Source organism: Ursus americanus, chromosome 1 (genome assembly GCF_024610735.1).
Source record: "Ursus americanus isolate L20-20 chromosome 1, mUrsAme1.1.p, whole genome shotgun sequence".
Lineage (NCBI taxonomy): Eukaryota > Metazoa > Chordata > Mammalia > Carnivora > Ursidae > Ursus > Ursus americanus.
The window spans coordinates 10459084-10475174 of record NC_142127.1 but is presented as its reverse complement, the minus strand read 5'-3'; the positions used below and the strand labels follow the sequence as shown (position 1 = coordinate 10475174).

Genomic DNA, 16091 nt, shown 5'->3' with positions numbered 1-16091 from the left:
CCTTTTTATGAGAGAATGGAATCCAAAATGAGTTAAGTATTAGAAGCTTTGACAGTACGAAAGCACTCAACATTCAAGCAGTTAACATGGAGGAGATTTTATAACCACCAGACAGAAGAGGGCACTGGGTGACCTTCCTTCCTGCAACCCGCAGGTTTCCGAGAAGTGGTGGATAGGACTTGAATTTTAACAGACTCCTAGGGTGAATCATTTTGGAAAAACTAAAAATCTTGGTAAAGTTGTATCTACTTCCTAAATGTAAATATTATAAAACCAAAACTGCCATATAGCAAGTTTGCTTCAAAGTCTATCTTACTATATGGGACCCTAGCTGGCTCAGTCAGTAGAGCGTGCGACTCTTGATATCAGGGTTGTAAGTTCAAGCTCCATGTTAGCTGTAGAGATTACTTAAAAGTAAAATAAAAAAATTTTAAAAATTACAAAAAAAAAAAAAAGGCTTGTGTTGCCCACATGAAAAAAGTACAACTTTCAAAAAAGTATTGTTCTAACCAAATAAGAAGAATATATATGTATATTGCACTAAATGCCTAGCTTGCCTGTAGAGTTAGGAACTAACATCACAGGGCAAAAAGTCCATTCGCCTTTCTTTTTGAAACAAGTCAATAAAAAGAGGATAAGAAATACAGTTCCTTGTTCCTTTATGTGAGGGAACTAAAGTGGCACAGATGGTCAGGTATAAAAGTAGGGTGAAAAAGAAATTCTGCTAAGATGACAATCACTGAAATGCAAATGATTGTACAGTTGCACCTTACTGATTGTGGAGTAAATAATCATACGTATTGCTAAATATCATCCATAGGTCATTTAGCGCACCCCCCCAAAAAAAAAGTTGTTTAAGACTGGGGAAGGAGAGGGGAAAAAAACCGCTCTTTTTATTACTCTTAAATGAGCATCTAGCATCCTAAGTCGGTGAATGATAAATGTTCACCTTTTAAGAACTCAGCCTTGGTCAATTAATAACTTTATATTTCTATATAACTAAAGTTCATAAGAATAATTATGAAGTTCATAAATTAAAATCACATCACTTTGAAGATTATGACTAAAAGTGAAATGTTAATTTAATCTCTTCTGGCCTACTTCAAAAGCGTTTCTTTTATTTTTTTAACTCTTAGAGGGAGAACAAAATTTTATTCTAAAAATAGATCTCAGGGGCATCTGGGTGGCTCAGTCAGTTAAGTGTCTGCCTTCAGCTCAGGTCATGATCCCAGAGTCCCAGGATTGAGTCCCATGCATCAGGCTACCTGTCAGTGGGGAGTCTGCTTCTCCCTCTGACCCTCCCCCTCTCATGCTTTCTCTTTCTCTCTCTCGAATGAATAAAATCTTTTAAAATATTAAATTAAAAAATAAAAATAGATCTTGGTGACAATGAAATAGTAAAAGCTGGTCATTATAATACAAATGGGAAAAAATGAACAGGAATTTGTTTTAAATTTTTTCAAAAGCATCATTTTTAAAATATGAAATTAAGTATACATTTATAGACTAAGGCCATGCAAGGATTAAATAAGCATTTGAAAGCCGCTTGGCCTTTTTCTAAATATTTAGTTGTAAAATTCAAATCAAAGCACTATTAGAAAATTCAGGGGGCCGCTGCGTCTGCCTTCAGCGCAGGTCATGATCCCAGTCCTGGAATGGAGCCCCGAATCAGGCTCCCTGCTCAGTAGGGAGCCTGCTTCTCCCTCTCCCTCTGCTGCTCCCCCTGCATGTGCTCTCTCGCTCTATCAAATAAATAAAATCTTAAAAAAAAGAAAAGAAAATTCAGGGGGCGCCTGGGTGGCGCAGTCGTTAAGCGTCTGCCTTCGGCTCAGGGCGTGATCCCGGAGTTCTGGGATCGAGCCCCACGTCAGGCTCCTCCGCTATGAGCCTGCTTCTTCCTCTCCCGCTCCCCCTGCTTGTGTTCCCTCTCTCGCTGGCTGTCTCTCTGTCCAATAAATAAAATCTTAAAAAAAAAAAAAAAAGAAAATTCAGTTTACCCATCTTTCATGGACATAAAACTTTTGAGAAAATCATTTTCAATGTATTAACTTATGAATGATTTTAAAGTCTTTAACCTCAACCTTTTTTTTTTCTTCTTTTTTTAGGTAGGTTAAGAAAAACAATCTTCCTTCTTAGGTGTTCACATAACAGTATGCACAAAATAAATATTAGAATATTAGCTAGATCTGATGGCTACCAAATGCCTCTCAGTGTTACAAGTACTTCATTGCATAATGCCATTAGCAGCTGCCCTTTCCTGAGGAAGGGTCATAAGCAATTCTAATCAACACACTGTTGAATGCTGTTCACTCTGCGTATATTACCCCCTGAAAAATCAACACCTATAATTCCACAGATCTGCCTTTGTGACCCTCAAGTTGGGGCAAATACACAAAATCACAGTTTGTGTCCTGGACTCAAGGCAAGTAAGACTCTCAAAGAACAGCCTATCCTGGACAGCTGAGTTTTCCAAAGGGGCTAGACACTTAACTCTTCGGAAAGAATATTTCGCACACTTCCCTTCTTAAACAAGGTACACTGCATACAAATTCTATTTTTCTTGATTCACAATGATCAGCGAGGATGTTGGTCCTTGCACTGTGTGTTGGGAGGCGATTCTCCACAGATCTCACACTTTTGTATCTCTTATGAGGAACTGGCTGCTTGAGTTCTGAACGATCTATGCACAGGTGTGTGTCTAGCAAACACTGAGATATCCTCTCCCTGCAGAGGAGAAGGCAGGTTTGGTACTGTCCAGTACAATAAAAGGAGTGTCTCCCTCTGGGCTGAGGTTGGGCAGGCTGGCTCACAGCACTTTACAAAAAGGTTAGGATTACCTAAACTCAGCGTTCTATGGCTGCACACTCATGGGGCAAGAAAAGACACACACACACGATGCTCATGCTGTGGGCTGTGGGCTGTGCGGTACGACCATCCTCGGCCAGCATGAGATCGGGATGACCCGAACTCAGGGCTCTCCAACCTGACTCAAACCCACTGAAGGGATGGCATCCTTCTGGGCCCTTCCCATTGCCCCCATGGGATCTGTGGGGCAAGAAGCACAGACACAAACATGCAACTCATGCTTCTGGCTGTGCTGTATAGAGGCAGTCCTTTGTCTCTGACCCCAGAGACAGTGTCTGGCAAACGGTGACAGGCTGACTGTCGGCTTTCAAGTCGGGTAAAATCCCGTTCTTCGCAGTTCTTGGCAGCCGCTGCTGACAAGAATGGATGCTGCCACAGACATGGCTTTTTGGACCAGGCAAAGGTCTCGTGGGCTTAAGGGATATAAGAAGATCCCCTGGGATCTGGCAGCAAATGCTCCTGTGCAAGCGGTGGGGGCGGAGGAGAAAGTGTTAATTCACTTCTAGAGCATGAGCAGCAAAGGGTAGGACTGCAAGGAGCTGCCCAGGGGTGCTCTGGCTGTCCATGGGTCACTCTCCCTGACGATGCTGCATATCACCCACCTCTCTGATGAGAGGCAATGTGACTGTGGCGGCTGAACAGTGAAGGAATGCCCGGAGCCAAAACAAATGATGTCAGCAACGAGGATCTAGAGCTTCGGGTGACTGAAAAGTGCATTAAGTTGAGCCATGAATAGCCACCAAGCCACTTGGAACTAAAAGCGTGCCTTGCTTACTGGCACAGAGCTGCTCTCCTGCTGTGCACCCCCAATCCCTCCCCTCACCCTCTATCCTGACATCTGCTTTGAGGAGGAGGATTATGGGTAGGCTGGGGTCTGTCTCCCTATCCCTAAGACAGACTGAAGGCCTTATGCACCCAAGTATGCTGGGGAACTTCAGGGAGGGGAAGGGCTCAAACTTTCATGGCTCTGTGGATACAGGCACCCACGTACCATCCTACCTGGTCCTGTGCTAGGAGGAAGTACTCAGATTCAGCCAATGGGGTTTGGACAGGATTCATAGTGGGAAAGAGACTGACACGACCCAGTGGATGGGACCCTTCAGGCCAATCCAAAGTACTGTTGTTTTTACACATGAATGTATGAATGGTATGTTCCATTTACTTACACTTCCCTGTATGTGGTGCCAGAGGGGATTCTCCCCCCATCGGGAAGAGCTACAGGTAGAGAAATGCCACCACGACAAGCTCCCCTGCCTCCCCTCCCTGTGAAGAACCAAAAATGGACAGGGTCACTCTGCTCAGTGGGCAGAACTCAAGGCCGTTCCCACAACCCTGGCTAATGTTCCCACAGATGGAGCTTATATTTTTTACTGACGTTTGAGATGTCACCAAAGGCCTAGTGGTTTGATCTGCCTCTTGGAAAACTATCCCCTAGGCTGTGAACTGTGACAATTCTCAGCTGCTGACTGAACCACCTGGGTAACTCACCTAGATGCCCACACAAGGGCCTGCTCTCCAGTGAGAACCCCTGGCCTCCAGCTCCTGCTGGAGCCCACACCGCCCAGACCGCCACCACTGCCGCCTCGGTCTGTCCTCATGCATGGGCACAACAGAAAGAACTTCACCTCTGAGGCAGCGCCACCACCAGCCTTGTGACTCCAGCCAGAAGCTGACGAGTTGGTCCCCTAGTGAGGGAGGCCACATGGCACAGACTGCTGCCCCTGCCTGCTCCGGCTGATATACGACATTCGACCTTTGACCTCCTCTCAGAACTCCACACTCCCAATGGCAGTCTTTTCCAGGTTCAGTGTTCATGTTCCAAATCACCTGACTCCGGTCGCGCCACTGTGACCCTTGAAATGAATCCGCACCATGTGTTTGCTTTTCCATCCTATTTGCAGTCTGACCATGGTTCATCTTTTATCTAAGGAACAATGGGCTAAAAGTCGAGGTAGTCCGTAGACTTTCCACTCCTCTCTACCATCCACAGCCATCTGGCATCACGACGCATTGAAAAAGCCTGCTGAAAAATTAACTCGAGAAGATTTCTCAGCCTACCTGCCCGACCTCTGGGAGCACATAACGTGGGGCAGCAGTCTGTGCACTGAATGTGGCTGCCCCCAGAAAAGGACCGTCCTCTTGCAGCCATTTCCCGGGTAATGATCCGAACAAACAGGATGGGGGCAGGGCAGGGGGGCTTATACCGACCAATGTGAAATCCTGGAATTCCACCCTGGCCATTCCTTTGTATAATGCTTCTTTCTTTTCTCTACAGAAATCCCCCTGCCAGCCTAATTGCTACACGTTCCATATGACAAGGAGCCAAAAGGGGCTTAGGGGATTTGAATTCTGGATTCCCTTGTTGAACTGACCAGGCCGCAGACCACAGGCATAATGACCACTCAAATACACTGCAGGCCCAAGTGGGGGACATAAAGGGTCTCTGTGAGTTTTATAAAAATTCCCTTCAGGAGGGCGCCTGGCCAGCTCAGTCGGTGGACTGTGCGACTCTTGATCTTGGGGTCGTGAGTTCGAGCCCCATGTTGGGTGCAGAGATTACCTAAAAATAAAATCTTTAAGAAAAAAAAAATAATCCCTTCAGGGACTGGGAGCTGATTAGAAGGTAAAGTTACAGCTACTGGAATGAGACACACAGATTTTTGGTAGCGGTAGAGGAAGAGAAATAACGTCAGCATCTATGGCGTCCACCCAGAGAACAACGTATACCCCCAGGAGATGCGGGGGGGGGGGGGGTCGCTCATTAGCGATCTTCTGTCTTGAAAACTCCCTGCAAAAATCCTAATGAAGCAAAACACCCTGCTGAATTTCTCCCAAACTATCCTAAGTGCCTCCAATTTACAGATACCTGCATCTGCCAACTCCTGAAAGATGGCTCTGACCACAGTAGGCTCACCATTACCAGAACAGTCTATCAGAAACACATATCCCAGCTCCTATGGCTCCCACGTCAACATCTCCAGGTGGTTTCTTTACCACCGTGCCCCCGCCTTCTCACAGCCACCCCATGAGACAGACAAATGCCACTCAGCTAGTGGCACAGACAAACAAGACAGACCAGACTGACTGTCCTCAGGCAGTCCCTCCAAAAATAATTTCCAAATGCAATAATGTGTACTCAAGTGAAAACCCTAATGCCTACCAGCTGGCCAAAGGTCACACTGGAGGCCTTGACGCCTTGTGCCCTCTGGGCCAAGTGGATCCCAGTCATAAACTGTAAAGCAATTTCTTTCCAAGGATACCATGTGCACCCTTAGGCCTGGCATTTTGTTCTGGAAGGCAGTATTAACTTGCCTCCCTCCCAAAAACACTGTTATTTGCATCTTAGACCTGCAGGTGTTTCTAAAAACACCATGCGCAAGCTCTCAGGTAACGAACAAGCAGACCAACCGTGCAATCACCCCAAAACTAAAATTAATTATGCAGGGGGAGCGTCCAGGAAGATTAACTGGCTCATTACTTCAAGTGTACCCTATGGGTAGTTCTCCCTACAACGAGTCCTCCAATTAGAAAAGGTGGTATGAAATCTGTCCCCAGTTTTAGCTACAGTGATCAGTACACCACCTCGCAGTGCACGGCATTCAGGTCAGGATCAGTCACCCGGCCAGGCTTGTTATGGGTGACAGAATCCTTCTAGACTACAGACCTATACACCTTATGAATACAGATATAAACATCCTTAAAATATTGGCAAACAGAGTTCAGCAATATAGACAATTATACGTCATGACCAAGTGGTGTTCATTCCAAGGAAACAATGCTAGCTCAATATTCAAAAAGTAATCAATGTAATCTGTCACATTAAAAGGCTAAAGAAGAAAAAAATCACATAATCATATCAATCAGTGCAAAAACAAAAAAAGCATATTACAAATTTCTACATCCAGTCATGATAAGAACTCTCAGAAAACAGGAATAGAGGGGAACTATCTCAACTTGATAAAGCATATCTACATAAAATACACAGCTAACATTCTACTTAATGGTGAAAGACTAAATACCTTCCTCTTAAGATGAGGAACAGGCAAGAACATCTAGTCTCAATACTCTTTGTTCTCTCTCATCACTCTTACTCGACACAATACTGGAAGTTCTAGCCAGTGCAGTAAGACAAAAAGAGGAAATAAAAGATACATAAATCAGAAATAAAACTGTACCTATTTGCAGATGACATGATTATCTACAGAGAAAACCCAAAGGAATCTACAAGAAAAAAAAAAAAACCTTCTAGAATAAGTGAATTCAGCAAAGTCACAGATACAAAATAAATATAAAAACCAATTGTATTTCTACATACCAGCAATGAACACATGCACACAATTAAAAATACTATTCTGGCGCACGTGGGTGGCTCAGTCGTTAAGCATCTGCCTTCAGCTCAGGTCATGATCCCAGGGTCCTGGGATGGAGCCCCGCATCAGGCTCCCTGCTCAGCAGGAAGCCTGCTTCTCCCTCTCCCACTGCCGCTGCTGGTGTTCCCTCTCTCACTGTGTCTCTCTCTGTCCAATAAATAAATAAAATCTTTAAAAAATATATATACTATTCCATTTGCAAATCACTCAAAAACAAATAAGCATAAGTCTAACAGAACATGCACAGGACTTATATGCTAAAAAGTACAAAGTGCTGATCGAATACATTAAAGAAGATCAAAATAAAAGTTAAAACATACGGAGTTCATGTATTAGAAGACCTGAGAGTAAACACATCAATTCTCCCCATACCGATATACAAATTTAATGCAATTCCTACCAAAATCACAAAAAGATTTTTTTTTGTAGACATAAGACCTTGTTGCAAAATCTATATGGAAAAATAAAGGAACTAGAATAGCTAGAACACTTTTGAAAAACAGAAATAAAGTTGGAGGAATCTGTTTACCCAATTTCAAGACTTATTACATACCTACAGTAATCAGTTCTGCATGGTATTGATGGAGGCATAGATGCATATGTCAATAGAACAGACAGAAAACCCAATAAAAGACCACATAAATATGCCCAACAGATTACTGATAAAGACGAAAAACAGTTCAATAGAGAAAAGATATTTTTTCAACGTGGTGCTGAAGCAATTAGACATCAAGAGGAAAAAAAGAACCTCAAGTGGGTAGGGGGATGGGTTAAGGGGTGGACTTGCTGTGATGAGCACTGGGTATTATATGTAAGTGATGAATCACTAAATTCTACATCTGAAACTAATATCACACTGTGTGTTAACTGGGATTTAAATAAAAACCTGAAGAAAAAAAAAAAGAACCTCAACCCAAATCCTACACCATATACAAAAATTATGTTATTTGTATTATTTGCATTTATTAAATGCAAAACTATAAAACTTTTAAAAAATCGGAGAAAATCTTCAGGATATAGAACTAGGCAAAGAGTTATTAGATGCCAGAAGTCCAATCCATAAAAGGGAAAATTGGTAAGCTGGATTTCAGAAAAAATTAAAAACTTATGCTCTATGAAAGACTCTGTAAAAGGATGAAAAGACGAGCTAAAAGCAGTACGAAAATATTTGCCAACCACATATCCAGCAAAGGACTAGTACCCGGAATACATAAAACACCCTCAAAAGCCAACACTGAAAAAATACAATTAAAACATGTACAAAGACACAAAGATATTTCACAGAAGAGATACATAGATGGTAAATAAGCACATGAAAAGATGTTCAACTGCATTAGCCATTAGGAAAAGTAAATTAAAATCACAATAAGATACTGCTACAAATCCATCAAAATACCTAAAACAGAAAAGAGTGATAACACCAAAGGCTGGCAAGGATGTGGAAAAACTGGATCTCTCATTCTTTGCTAATAAGAATGTAAAATGGTAGGGCCACAATGGCAGTTTCTTACAAAACCAAACATGAAATGGCAATATGGCCCAGAATTGCACTCCTGGACATTTATCTCAGAAAAATAAAAACACGTTCACACAAAAATCTGTACGTAAGTGACCAGTGGCAGCTTTATTGGTAATGGCCAAAACGTGGAGCAATACAGATGTCCTTCAGCAAATGCATCATTAAACTAGCTCATCCATATGATAGAATATTACTTGACAATAAAAAGGAACAAATTTATAAAATGCACTCAAACGTAAGCACTATCAGGTTAAAACAAACATATCTCAAATATGAACCTAACAGTAACAACAAACCAACAATCCACAACAGATACACACATACAAAAAAAAAGAAAAGAAACCAAATATAACACTAAAGAAAATCATCAAACCACAAGGGAAGAGATCAAGAGAAGAAAAAAGGCATAGAGAACTTCGAAAACAACCAAAAAACAACAAAAATAGCAATAAATACATACATATCAATAATTACTTTAAATGTAAATGGACTAAATGCAAAAATCAAGACAGGGTGACCAGATTAAAAAAAAACAACAACCGGGGGCGCCTGGGTGGCGCAGTCGTTAAGCGGCTGCCTTTGGCTCAGGGCGTGATCCCGGCGTTCCGGGATCGGGATCGAGTCCCACATCGGGCTCCTCCGCTAGAAGCCTGCTTCTTCCTCTCCCACTCCCCCTGCTGTGTTCCCTGTCTCACTGGCTGTCTCTCTGTCACAGAAATAAATAAAATCTTAAAAAAAAATAAGGGAATTTAAAAAAAAAAACAATAACAACGACTAGACCCATCTATATGTGAACTACAACTGACTCACTTCAGTTCTAAAGACACACAGAATGAAAGTGAAGGAATAGCAAGGGATATTCCATGCAAACAGAAGTGAAAAGAAAGCTGGAGTAGCAATACACATATGAGACAAAAGAATTTAAAACAAAGACTGTAACAAAAGACAAAGAGGAATATTACATAATGATGAAGGGGTCAATCCAACAGGAGGATATAACATTCATAAGTATTTATGCACCCAACATAGGAGCCCCTAAATACATAAAGCAAGTATTAATAGACATAAAGGGAGAAACTGACAATAACACCATAAAAGTAGGAGACTTTAATACCCCACTTACATTAATGAACATATCATCCAGAGAGAAAAATCAATAAGAAAACATTGGCTTTAAACAACACATTAGGCCAGATGGACTGAACAGATATACAGAGAACATTTCAACCAAAGGCAGAATATACATTCTCTTCAAGTGCATATGAAACATTCTCTAGGACAGATCACATGTTGGCCCACAAAACAAGTCTCCATAAATTCAAGAAGACCAAAATCAAATCAAGCATCTTTTCTGACCACAACAGTATGAAACTAGAAATCAATTACAAGAAGAAAACTGGGAAAAACACAGACACATGGAGACTAACCAATGGTTCAAACAAAGAAATCAAAAGGAAATCAAAAAATACCTGAAACACATGAAAATGGAAACATAACCTTCCAAAACCTATGGGATGCAGCAAAGGCAGTTCTAAAAGGGAACTTCATAGCAATGCACGCCTATCTCAGGACACAAGAAAAATCCCAAATAAACAGTCTACCTTTAAACCTAAGGGAACCAGAAAAAGAATAAACAAAGCCCAAATTCAGTAGAACATAACAAAAATCAGAGCAGAAATAAATAAATAGCAACCAAAAAAAAAAAAATAGAAAAGACCAACAAAACTAAAAGCTGGCTCTTCGAAAAAATGAACAAAAATCAAACTTTTAGCTAGACTAACTCATCAAAAACAAAACAAAATAAAAACAGACGATCCAAATAAACTCAGAAATGAAAGAGAACTTAAAACTGACACCAAAGAAATACAAAGAATCAAAGAGAGTACTTTGAACAATAATATGCCAACAAATTGGAAAACCCAGAATGGATAAATTCCTAGAAACACACAACCCTCCAAGACTGAATCACAAAGAAATAGAAAATATGAATAGACTGATTACAAGTAATGAAATTGACCCAGTAATTTTAAAACTCCCAAAAAACAAAAGTCTGGGGACAGATGGCTTCACAGATGAATTCCACCAAACATTTAAAGAGTTAGTACCCATCCTTCTCAAATTATTCTGAAAAAATGAAAAGGATGGAATATTTCCAAAATCATTTTAGAAAGCCAGCATCACCCTGATACCAAAACCAGAAAACTGGGGGCGCCTGGGTGGCTCAGTTGTTAAGCGTCTGCCTTTAGCCCAGGGCGTGATCCCAGGGTCCTGGGATCGAGCCCCACATGGGGCTCCCTGCTCCACTGGAAGCCTGCTTCTTCCTCTCCCACTCACCCTGCTTGTGTTTCCTCTCTCGCTTGCTGTCTCTCTCTCTCTGTCAAATAAATAAATAAAATCTTAAAAAACAAAACAGGGGCGCCTGGGTGGCACAGCGGTTAAGCGTCTGCCTTCGGCTCAGGGCATGATCCCGGGGTTATGGGATTGAGCCCCACATCAGGCTCCTCTGCTGTGAGCCTGCTTCTTCCTCTCCCACTCCCCCTGCTTGTGTTCCCTCTCTCGCTGGCTGTCTCTATCTCTGTCAAATAAATAAATAAAATCTTTAAAAAAAAAACAAAAAAAACAAAAACAAAACCAGAAAATTATAGGCCAATAGCCCTGATGAACACACATGCAAAAATCCCAAACAAAATATTAACAAACCCAACTCAACAATACGTTAAAAGACCATACACCACAATCAAGTGGGATTTACTCCAGGCATGCAAGTACAGTTTAACATCCACAATCAATCAATGTGATACACCAAATTAACAAACTGAAGGATAAAAACCATGATCATCTTGATAGATGTAAAAAAAGCATTTAACAAAATTCAGCATCTGTTTATAACAAAAACTCTCAATGAAGAGGGTAGACATAAGACCACATATAACAAACCCACAGCTAACATCATAATGAAAAGCTTTTTCCCCCATTAAACAATTTATCACAACACTACATCTACTGTAATAAAAGTGGTGCTGTTTATAGACATTATCATATGAATATTTTTAATGAGAACTGTTATAAAAACAAGCATTTACTTGACTTTTTTTTTTTTTTTACAATTGCTTGCACATTATAATGGCCAAATTTATGTAACCAGTAATATAGTTGCAAAAGCTCTAACTTTTTAAATCACACAGATTTATCATAGGATAATACAAGGGCTCCTTGATAATAGAAATGTTCTGTATTTCAATGTTAATGCACTGATTGTAGTATGCATTACAGTTTTGCAAGATGTTACCATTGGGAGAAAATGTGTAAAGGGTGTAAGGGATCTGTGTGTTACCTAACAATTGCATGTGAAACTACAATTGCCTCAAAATAAAAATTAGTGTTTTTTTTTGTGTTTTTGTTGTTCTTGTTTTTAGTGCATCATCTCAAAAATAAAGTTTTTTAAAACGGCATTGTCTCCAGGGCACCTGGGTAGCCCAGCCGGTTACACATCTGCCTTGGGTTCAGGTCATGATCCCAGGGTCCTGGAATGAGCCCCCACACCACATCCGGCTCCTTGCTCAGCAGGGAATCTGCTTCTCCCTCTCCCTCTCTGCCTGCCACTCTCCCTGCTTGTGCTCTCTGTCAAATACATAAAATCTTTAAAAAAAGAAAAAAGAAAAAAAAAATTCTTCTCTCCTTCCTTACTCCCAGCCAGTGTAGGACACTTCCCCACAACCCCCTGCTCTCAAGCCCTGGTATCCAAGCCTCACCTCAGCCCAAACCACCACCCCACCATGTCAGCTTGGACAGAAACAGGACTTGGGAAAGGAGCGAATCACACATATGTGAGTCACACACACACTTTCTCTCACACCCAGCTTGCTACAATTCCTCTGAATATAAATACCCAAAGGAACAAGAGAATGGAAGATGGGAAGGGCTGGTTAAGACTTGCAGGTGCTTGGCCTCCAGAAGAGGAGTTATGCCATCAGAAAAGTTAAAGAGACAGAGGAATCGAAAAGAATGGGGGGAGGGGGGAGGCGGGGGAGAAAAGCCATGCTGCATTCTTATCCCATCTCAGCTCTTACCTCCCTCTGCCTTCACAAGACAAACGCCCCCAACTCTGCCCACCTCCTATCCCAGACGCATTTCCCAAGTGCTTCCTTCCTTCCCTTTAAAACACACTAATCTCCTCCCACCTTTGCTTGAGCCATGCCTCAAGAATCACATTCCAAGAAGGGAAAATAAATACCGAAGGGATATAATTCATCATTTGTGAGTACTCTACCCCTAGCCTTCTAGTAAAGCTTTACTGTAACTGTAGTCCTTTTTTTTTTTAATGATTAGGTTGCTTTTAGAAATTAGAGGTTCAGTTTACATCAAGAAACCTAATATTACAAAACTACTATTCACACCCACTGAGCAAGAACTGCTTTCACCTGTTCATGTATCTTGCCTGTCTGACTCTACACTGAGACCCAGCAAGTGTAGCCTGTGAGTAATTGAAATTGGCACTCTAAGGAAGTGAGGGCAGCCTGCAGCAATGACATGAGCCTCTCTACTAATGGGGAGGGTCAATTAGGCTGATTAGGTGGCTCATCAGGGTCCCCAACTTCCCTTAATATTTGTTTTGTCTTCTGTTTCCAGCTAGGAGTGATAAAAAGAGATTACATGGTCCTTGCACCAGAATTCATCTACTCTACCATAACCTACAGTCGCACATTCGGTGCCATAAACTTAGTTACCAAGTTCACGGCTAATCAGAATGACTACATTTCATAGAGAGCAAAGGACTCTGTTCATCACCTGTCATTTGCTCAGTGCCTAAGAAGTTCCTGGCACTTGGAGATAGAGCACTGACCAATACAAGGTGATCCCTATTTTCCCTGGCTTACATAGGGGAGAGAAATCAGACAGAATAAATAAAAATGATCGTAAATAAAATTATTACGAAGTGTGCTAGTTGTTAGCAAGGATATAAACATAGCTGAGGAACCTGCATTTTCTGGGAATATGAAGAGCAATTTCCTTTCCAATGCTATCAAAATATAGAATTTAAAATTCATACAAGTTATCGACCCCCAAATATACTCTAAAAAATTTACCTTAAAAAATTAAATCTCAGATGCTGGCTTGTTATCATCTCTTTATTTTAAAAGTTAAATGCCATTCCAATTGCCTAGAAGAGAAACAGTAAATGGAGGCCTTAAGGCAGCATTTCCACAGGTGGAAATCACACAAAATGTGTCCCTAAGGAATGAGGGAAGGAAGTAGGACGCAGGCTGAAGAGCATTGCCTTCAGCTATCTCAAAACCTGGCCTAGGGTGGGTCCTGAAACAAGGAAAACCACTTAGCACCCTGCTCCCTGGGTCCCACAATCCTTACTAGTTCTATACTTCAGTTGCATTAAGCAATTTTTGTGCACTCACTTGGGCACAAAACTACCATGTGGAAAATTGGGGGTTTTTGTTTGTTTTTTTAGGAAAGTGGAGTATATTCCAAACAAGCAAGCAACAACTCAACTTCACTTAAACTGGTGATTGCCAAGTTAAAACACTAGCTTTGCTTTCCACAGTGTCCAAACAAAACTCAATGACATCAACCAATCTTTGAGGAATATAAAGTTACATTGTCAGACTTACCTAATTGTGCTATTGTGCTAAACACAATAACCTAATGTTAAAACCTAATGACTTTAAGATACATGTAACTATAAATCTGACCCACATAGCCAATCATCTAAATTCCCATCAAGGAATCCATAAGCACTAAAGGATGGAACAAAAATGAATCCAGGCTTCATCTGTGCCTAGGAGGGGGGGGGGGGGGAAGAACAGCTCTGAACTGCCACTTTGGGGGAAAAACCTATATTTCTTAAGATTCAAATGTTATCTCCCCAAGTTTAACTCCAAACTTTTTGTTAATTTGTTTGGCTTTGCTTTCTCTACCAAAATTATTCATAGACTTAAGCCTCTAGATTTGTTCCCTGCTACTGCATCTTTATAAAGGGTGGCCTAACACTAGTTAGAAGTTACATCTGAAAGCTTCCACCTGGCCTTGCTTTCTAAACACTTGCGGCTGTAAACGGTGAGGGGGGGGGGGGGCTAGGGACGTGTGTGAGGATTTGTAGTCTAGTCCTGTTGACACAAATTAGGAATTGGAGAGGAATGTTCTTTGTAAATGATCTCCAAGGAATTTTCCATCAATTCCCTCCCTTCACCCAGCTTTGTAACCACCAGAAAATTCTCATCATCTTCAAATTCTGCCAGCCACCTGTGCTGCTCCCTTCTGTTCCCATGGAGAGCATCAGCCTCTACAACAACTTTGCAAAAATGTGCCTCCCGTCAGTCTCATCATCCTCTGCTTAAAAGCCTCTGGCTTCCCATCTCAAAATGGGAAAAGTCCAAATCCCTCTAGTTCCTATAAAAGGCCAAGCTCGGCATTAGCGAGCCACTCTGACACCTCTTTCCCCCCTTTCTCTCCACTCTTTGCTCACACCTATACACTTTATTTTCTGCCTGGAATGCTCCTTCCTCTCCTTGAGGGGCTTTCTCAAATGTTACCTTCCCTTACCCTCCACCTCCCGTGTAAAACTGTAAACTTCCAACTCCCTAACCCCCAACAAATTTTCTACTTATTTTATCAACTATTATCCCCAATATAAGTAGCAGGAATTTATCTGTTTCCTCCACTGTTGTATCAAGGTCTAAAGGAGCGCCAAGTTAGGTAGCAAAGAATTCAGTAAACATTTATGAATGAAGAGTCATTTACTTAACAAACATTTGCTGGCTACCGGGTCCGGGCCAAGTTTGTTAAAGACAAATAAGACACCAGCACTGCCTTTAAAGCACCAGGTGGAGGAATGCACAGAAAAATGTGCAGCGTAGGACTGCAAACTAACATACTAGATCACAGAACGTGCCAAAAGCTCAGAGGAAGAGGCCTTGGCTTCGCTTTTCTGGGAACCAGTCCAGCTTCCCACCATCGCGCAGTTCTCCACGGACCTGTCCCGCAGGGTCTCCTCTAGTTCCCCGTGAGGGGCGGAGACCACTCGTCCTCCCCAGGCCTGAGAGGTTACTTGTATAGGGGCGCAACTTCCAGGCTCTGCACTCCAGACACAAGACTGAATGAAACAATTTTAAAGTCTCTGCTCTTTAGCTACCTCCCCCACCCCTCTGCCCCGCGGTCCACTCCCCACAGCGGCCGAGCTCTGACCCCGACTGGAACCTGCGAACCCTCTCCAAAAAGCACGCCCGACCTCCGCGGGCCCCACCTGTTCCCGGCGTCCCCTTCGGCTTCTCAACGCGCGTGTGCGAGCAAACCCACGTGGGTTCCGGCAGGTTTGGCCGCGCCGC

The 16091-nt window shown here is 42.0% G+C and overlaps 1 protein-coding gene across 9 annotated transcripts in view; it reads right to left on the bottom strand.

The window, feature by feature from the left end:
- Nucleotides 1–16077, bottom strand: part of C1H2orf76 (chromosome 1 C2orf76 homolog) — a 54810-nt gene extending 38733 nt beyond the window's left edge. Inside the window, exon 1 of one of the 9 annotated variants that reach the window (XM_087856140.1) lies at nt 16010–16077. The gene's annotated coding sequence lies outside the window, so the exon portion shown is untranslated. Of the gene's footprint in view, nt 1–7040; nt 7087–13841; nt 13916–16009 lie in introns of those variants that run through there. The other 8 variants (XM_087855963.1, XM_087856070.1, XM_087856000.1 and 5 more) reach the window with 8 other exon arrangements.
- Between the last annotated feature and the right edge of the window lie 14 nt (nt 16078–16091).